This window comes from Prionailurus bengalensis, chromosome D3 (assembly GCF_016509475.1).
Source record: "Prionailurus bengalensis isolate Pbe53 chromosome D3, Fcat_Pben_1.1_paternal_pri, whole genome shotgun sequence".
NCBI lineage: Eukaryota > Metazoa > Chordata > Mammalia > Carnivora > Felidae > Prionailurus > Prionailurus bengalensis.
In genome coordinates, this window is record NC_057356.1 from 58,893,664 (window position 1) to 58,901,457 (window position 7,794).

Sequence of the window (7,794 nt, forward strand, 5' to 3'; positions counted from 1 at the left end):
ACAATTTTTAAAATTCTTTTTCTAGGATACTCTTTTTATCATATTAGAATGAGTTATGCATATAATTTACTCTATTGAAAACTCATTGTGCTCTTTCAGATGGAAGACACCTTTTGTTAAATTATGTATGTGTTTCAGACATTACATCCTTCAGTACTACTGCTCCTCATTCTCTAATTTCTCCTCCTGAAACCCCTAGTAGGTATAGATGAAACTTTTAATTTTCTTTCCATCTTTCATCTCTCTTACCTTCTCTTTCATAATTCCCATCTCCTTATAGCTTTACACTGCATTCAGATGAATTCTATTTGCGTCAAGTTTAACAATTCAACCCTGTTTCTTTCTTTTCCTTTTCTTTATATGTATGCTATATAAACACCATACAGAAAAAGATATAAAACATTTCCAGTGTCACAGGAGGCTCCTTTATGTCACTATTCCCCTAAAGGGTTCTCTATAGCCATAGATTACTATTCTTAAATTCCATATAAATTAATTCTTGAGTTTATGCCATTTGTGTTTGGCTTTAACAGTTAATTTTGTTTAATTTGAGATAATTTTAGACTTACAGAAATGTTGCAAAAATAGTAGAAAAAGTTCCCATAAACCTTTCACTCAGCTTCCTTTTCTGTCAACAGCTTATATAGCAATATGTTTTAGGTGAACATGAATACTCACTTAAATTAGGTATTCACCCATATGTTGAGTTGCTGGGTCATAAGGTATGCATGAGTTTAGCTTAATAAATTCTGTCAAACTGTTTTCCTAAACTGGGCATAGCAATCTGTAATTCAACTCATCCATATATATAGGAATTTTAGTTTTTTCACATCCTTGCCAACCCTTGCTATTGACAGCTTTTATAATTTTAAACATTCTGCTGGGTGTGAGATAGTATTGCAGAGTGTTTTTAATTTTCATTTGGTTATAACTAATGATGCTGAACATTTCTTCAAATGCTCATTGGCCATTTTGATATCCTTTTTGGTATCGTACCTGTTCCAGTCTTTCCCTATTGTTTTATTTTATTGTCTTTCTCTTACTGATTTGTAGTTACTTTTTGTTTTATTTATTTATTTTGAGAGAGAGCGAGAGTGAGAGTGAGAGAGTGAGCTGGGAAGGGCAGGGGGGGGGGAAGAGAGAATCTCAAGCAGGCCCTGCGGCATCAGCACAGAACCAGACATGGGACTCGAACCCATAAACTGTGAGATCATGATCTGAGACAAAATCAAGAGCTGGACACTTAGTCCGAGCCACCCAGGTGCCCCTAGGTATTTTTAATATATGCTGGAAAGTACTTTTTTGTCACTATATGCATTGCAAAGATCTAATTTGTGAGTTACCTTTGACTAATAGAAAAATTCAAAAAATGTTTCTAGAATAAAACATAGGAAAATATATTCATGAACTTAGAATAGGAAAAAATTGTCAAATATGACACAGAAAGAACTAACATTAAGGAAAATATTGATAAATTTGATTTATAAAGCCATTTTAATGTACTTATTTTAAAGTTTTTAAAAAGAATTTAAACAATTCCTCTTTTTTGTTGTTATCATTATGTGGGTTCATTATCTCTCATGGAGATTTGTTTCTTCAAATGGCGTATAATTATTTATTCTTTTCCTCCTTTTCCTTCTCCTTTTTTCCTTCTTCTCCTTCTCCATCTCCTCCTTCTCCTTCTCCTTCTCCATCTCCTTCTTTCTCATGACCGTCATCACCATCATCAACTAGTCAGTAGAATTTCTTTTTTGTTGGAGCCCAGCAGTTTCTGTACTGGGGGAAGGAAAATGTTATTAAAGGAAATTATTTCTAATTTAGAGAAATTGAGAAATTAGGAGAAATTTAGGATAAATTAGAAATTATTAAATAAAAAATCCTTTAATAACAGAATACTCTTTTGTCACTTTTGGGGATTCACTACTAGGGGCCAATTAAATATTTATTCTAAATTTTAGGGTCTCTATTCCACATGTATTAATTTTGAACTCATATCTACACTTGGAGCAGACTTGAATATCTAATAAATTTTGAGTAATAATACCTATACCTCAGGAAAATAATAATTCCAAGCTGTTTCCCCAGATTTATGGGTAGAGATCTTCAGTCTCCATTTAATGGATAGGAAAATTCTTGACAACTCCCAGATTTTATAGACAGCCTAGTTTCAGTTCTCACACAGCAGAACTCTATGACTATACTGATCCAACATGGGTGGGAGGCAAGGAATCTGAATTAATTCAATCTCCCAATTTTGACAAAAATCCCAGCTACATGTTTAACTCTGTATTTCCAAAACCAAAAATCTTAGGGCTACATCTATTAATGTCTCTGAAAAATATATTTTAATAAATGATGAAAAAGACTAGATGTCAGGGTCTCAGTCATCTCTGTTTCCCTATCCCCTAGCATAGTACCATAGTTCATTGATTATGTGAATAAATTAAGATTAAATTTCAGCTCTAATGAAGATTGAAGTGTGAGGAAGATATAGTTGGAATCTATTTTACTGAAGACTGCCTTTAAAATGAGTCTGTTCTTATTTGTGTAAGTTATGACCATTTGACAAGAGTCCATGAGAAAGAGAATATGATAACCCTCTTGTCAATACCAAGGATGTGTCGATAATAGAAAAACTCTCTGTGCAGCCTGTCCTGGGAACAACAAAGCAGACAATACCCATTATCCATGTGTCATTTCCTGGTTGAGGACATAAAAACAGATCAGGGCAAAACCCAGTGCGTCCTTAAATTAGTGGCACAGATCGATGCCCATATTTCTCAGTGTCATGTTTCATTATGTTGAACTATTTATGTCATCGTAACCCAAGGCATCTTAATGCAACCTGACATCCAGGTTATGTTGCATTAAAAAAAATAAGAAGCTATTGCATTTTGTTAATGGGCTGGAAAACATTCCAAGTCTTTTTTTTTTTTTTTTTCTGCTCAGAATTGGGTTATCACATGGTGTGTATGTGGGAGGTTCAGTTCTGTTTTAAAGGTTGAAAGGTCAGACACCTTCAACTTAAGTCCGTCAAAAATATTCTTTTACTTTGGCCTGTCACTCCTATTTTATGCCAGTAATAGAGGTTTCAAGATTAGTTCTGGGATGGTAAAATTGTTGTTCATGATAGTATTTAGAAATGACCATTTAAATGGGGGCAGCTCTCCTCCAGTTTTCCAAATTGAAATAGCACTCATCTTTTAAGCATTCTGCTTGAGTGCCATCCCTTCCAGTAAGCTTCCCTTATTACCACTTATGTTTCTTCTTTCTTTTCTGAACTTTCATAACAAGTCACCCCTCCTGATATGGCATATTTTTATATCCTAATAATATTATAGATTTTTGAGTTTATATCTTAGCTCCTTCAAATATCCTACATTTCTTCAGGATAGGGACTAATTTTATTATAGTAGTTTAGTGGTTCTCTAATCTTCAGTGTCCATAAAAATAATTTAAACACTGTTTATAAATTTAGAACCTTGTCACACTACCAGAGACTTTGATATAGTAGGTCTGAGGAGGGTATCAGTAGTCTGCATTTGTACTAAAAAGCTACAGGAGAATGAATATAAAGAATACCAACCTTAGGCACATCATTGTCAAATTGCTGAAAACCAGACAATATGAAAAGAACATATTAAAAGTGCTGGGGAAAATCAACACATGACATGCAGTGGAACAATAATATGAAAGATGGTTGATTTTTAGTCAGAAACAATGAAGGCCAGAAGACAATGGAATGGTCATCTTTAACGTGCTGGAAGATGAAGGAGAAGGGGAAGGGGAAGGAGAAGGAGAAGGGGAAGGAAAAGGGAAAGGAGAAGGAGAGAAGGAGGAAGAGGAAAAAGGAGAAGGAGGAGGGGGAAGGAGTGAGGGGAGGGCGAGAAGGAGGAGGAGGAGACAAAGGAGAGGAGGAGAAGAAGAGGAAGAAGGAGAGGAGGAAGAAGAAGGGGAGGAGGAAGAAGAAAACCTACTACACCAGAATCCATATCCAGCGAAAATATCCTTTAAAAATGAGCATGAAATAGACATTTGCAGATAAATGAAAGCTGAGAAAATTTGTTGGTGGAAGACCTATACTGTAAGAATTATTATAGGAAATTCAAGTCAAAGGAAAATGATATCAGATGGAAAACTGGTTCCATGAGAAGAAATGAAAAGCCCTAGCAATTGTTAAGTATGCAATTAATATAAAAGACTAACTTTCAAACTTTGTTTTCTTAATTTCTTTAAAGGGCAAATAAACTCTTTAAAACAGAAATGACATCATTGTACGGTGAAGTTAAAACATATGTGGGAACCAAACATAATGACATTAATACTACAAGTTACAAAAGAAAAAACTGATTTGATGTTCTTACATTTGTGAAATTGGAAGTATGAAGTGTGAGCTGGTAAAATATTAATTCTAAGGATGCTTTTATAAATTAAAGATATATATTATCATTCCTAGAGTGACAAAGAAAAGTAATAATAAAAAGAAGTGTAGGGGCACTTGGGTGGCTAGTAGGTTAAGCGTCTGACTTCGGCTCAGGTCATGATCTCACAGCTCAAGGGTTTGAGCCCCTCATCGGGCTCTATGCTGACAGCTCAGAGACTGGAACCTGCTTCGGATCCTGTGTCTCCCTCTCTCTTTCTGCCCCTGCCCCACTCATACTCTATCTCTCTCTGTCTCAAAAATAAATAAACATTAAAAAAAATTAAGAAAAAGAAGTGTAGCTAAAAAGCCAATATAGGAAATAAAAAAGAATTCTAAAACTATTCAGTTAACCCCCCAATAGCAAAAAGAATAATAAAAGAGAAATAAATAGAACATAAATAGTAAGATAGTAGATTTAAACTCAAGCATACAAATAACTGTATTAAATGCAAATAAACTAAAACTCAAAAGGCAGAGATTGTCACAGTGGTTATAAAAAGTAACATATGTACTTTCTATAAGTTATAATCTAATTGTAAACATGCAATCATAGATGAAGTGTTAATACCTTCTGTTAACAGTTAATGGAGTAAATAGGCAGAAATTCTTTTAGAATATACAGAATTTAAACACCATTAAAACCAACTTGACTTGATTGACATTAACAGATCACCACACCCAACAACTGCAGAATAATAGTATTTTCAAGTGCACATGGAACATTCATCAAACTAGATTATATATTGATCCATAAAACTCATCTCATAAATGTCAAGAAATTGAAATCTTACAAAATATGTCTTCTGATCACAATGTGATTAAATGAAAAATCATTAACAATAAATACACAGTAAAATCTCCAAATATTTGGAAATTAAAGAATGCATATCCAAGTAATCCATAAGTCCAATAAAAAATTATAAGGAAATTAGGAAATCTTTTGAAAATCTTTGGACCTTGTGGACACAAAAAAGCACTAACCATAAAAAAATTAGGCGGACCTTGAATATGTGAAATTAAAAAGCTTGATATCAAGTGAAGATATGGAACAACTGAAAACTTTCACACATTGATGGTGGGAATATCAAATGGTATAGCCATTTGAGAAAATAGATTATTTTTCTTTTAAAGCTAGACACACACCTAGCTCATGACTCATTACTCCCATGCCTAATTATTTATCTAAGTGGAATAAAAACATTTGTTTATGAATGACTTATATAAGTATATATATGGCTTTCCTCACAACAGCTAGAAACTGGAAATCACTCAAAAGTCTATCACTAAGACAATAGATAAACAAATCATGGTATATTCATGTAATAGGATACTCCGCAGCAATAAAAGTGAACAAACTGCTGATGCCTACAATACCAGAGATGGATCTCACAGACCTTGTGTTGAGAGGAAAAGGCCAGTATAAAAAAGTACACCCTGAGTGACCCCATTTGTATGAAATTCTGGACAGACAAAATTAATCTATGGGGATTGGAAGTCAAACCAGTGATCACCTGGAGGAGTTGGGGATTGGCTGCAAAGTCAAGTCAGTTTAATATTGTTTAAATTCTGTATATCCTAAACACATGAAACTGGGGTGGAAGAAATGTTGTATATCTTGATGGGGATAAAGCCTACCTGGGTGTATATATTTGTCAAAATTTATCAAAATAAATACCTAAAATTTGTGCATTTTATCTTATGCTACACTTGATCTTAGCCAAAAGGCTGAGAAGTGATTGCACATTTTATCTTAGGAAAGCTGTATTTCAATGAAGTATCTTAATCATTTGAAAACCTTTTGGATATACAAATTCTTGGTCTTGTTGACTGATTTTGATATACAAATTCTTGGTCTCATTGGTTCCTATTGACTGATCGATTCAGTCAATGTGGCACTTACACATATACCAAACTATAGGGCTATCTCTTTCCCATGTGGGTCTTTTCTCTTCGACAATATTGTAAACAATTAGTGAAAATAGTTCTACTTCTCAGTTTCTTGTAGCCAGTCTTCCCCTCCCACCATGCTAAGTAAAATTAAAAATAAGATAAAATCACTAATTGTTTTTATATTAAGAACATAGGATTTGAGATTCAATGTGAGTTAGAATTCTAATCCTGGCACCCACAAACTATGTAGTATTGGGTAACTTATTTGTCTTCATCTATAAAAATGAGAGTAGTAATTCTTTCTTCATAAAGTTATTGTAAGGATTAAATGGAATAAAGTACATAAGCCACTTAGCACATGGTCTTGAGCTTTGCAAGTTTTTAGCAAATGGTTGTTGACAAGATTATTGTTGCTGATATGCCATTATTGTGTAGTTGTGGCATTATTATTTATATTGTTAAAGATCATACAATATTAAGACTGTAGGAGAATTTGGAATTATATAATCCAATCTATTTGTTCTTGTAATTAGAAAACTGAGGTCAGAGAGAAACAACTTACTGATTGATTCTTTTGTCTTAAAAGCACAGTATTCAAGTTTCAAAGTCTATGTTGATTTACACTATGTTGCCATTTGAGTACCTATTTTCTACATACAGATAATATTTTCCCATTAAAGCAGTAAAATACGACTCTCCGTTTACACAGAAGATGATTCTTAGGTTTCCCCAGTTGTTTGTTCGGTTTTTGTTGTTGTTGTTCTCTTATCTAGATGTAAACTGATATAGGAGGGAAAAGCCTAAAAGACATAAGAAGGAAAGCCTCTTCCCATCATGTTCTGACTGCATGTATATCAGACATACATTCTCACAGAGTCACAAATATTAAGGTCAGTCTTATTCAAGGAATAAATAATTGATTACTAATTGTTCACCTTGTAAATGTGATCACAACACTCACAATACATCTGACCTATTTTGGTTCTCTTAGTCAGTTGCTCAATTCTTGCCAAAAAGTTGAATGTCTTGCCCTGAAAATGCTCAGCCTCCTGGTTCAGAGGCCACCACAGCTCACAAGTTGAGCCTATTTCCCTCCATCACTAAGTGTGCCCAAATCACCCTGCTGAGAGGAAATCTATATGGAAATTTGCAGATGGTGAGAGAGAGACATGAGGGAGGTGGGACCTCGAACATGAGAAAAAGAAGTTTTAAATATTGAGGCTGTAAGAATGAATGACTTAGGGTCTGTGAAAGTGGACCTCCCTTAAAAGAAACCCTTGAGACCAGTGTACCTACGCTATGCACAGGTCAGTAGTTGTATTGTCTTCACTACAGCACTCATCCTATTTTCCTCTGGAAGGTCGGGCAGCTTTTTAAAGCCCATGAACTCCGGGATGTTGCTGCACTCACCGCCCCGCCCAGTTTCTTTTCCCTCGCCTTGGGGCTCCCTGGGTGTCTATGGTTAAGTGCCCTAAGAGCTG

The 7,794-nt window shown here is 34.5% G+C and overlaps 1 pseudogene; it reads right to left on the reverse strand.

The window, feature by feature from the left end:
• Nucleotides 1-6,024: 6,024 nt before the first annotated feature.
• Nucleotides 6,025-6,160, reverse strand: LOC122471104 (annotated as a pseudogene).
• Between the last annotated feature and the right edge of the window lie 1,634 nt (nucleotides 6,161-7,794).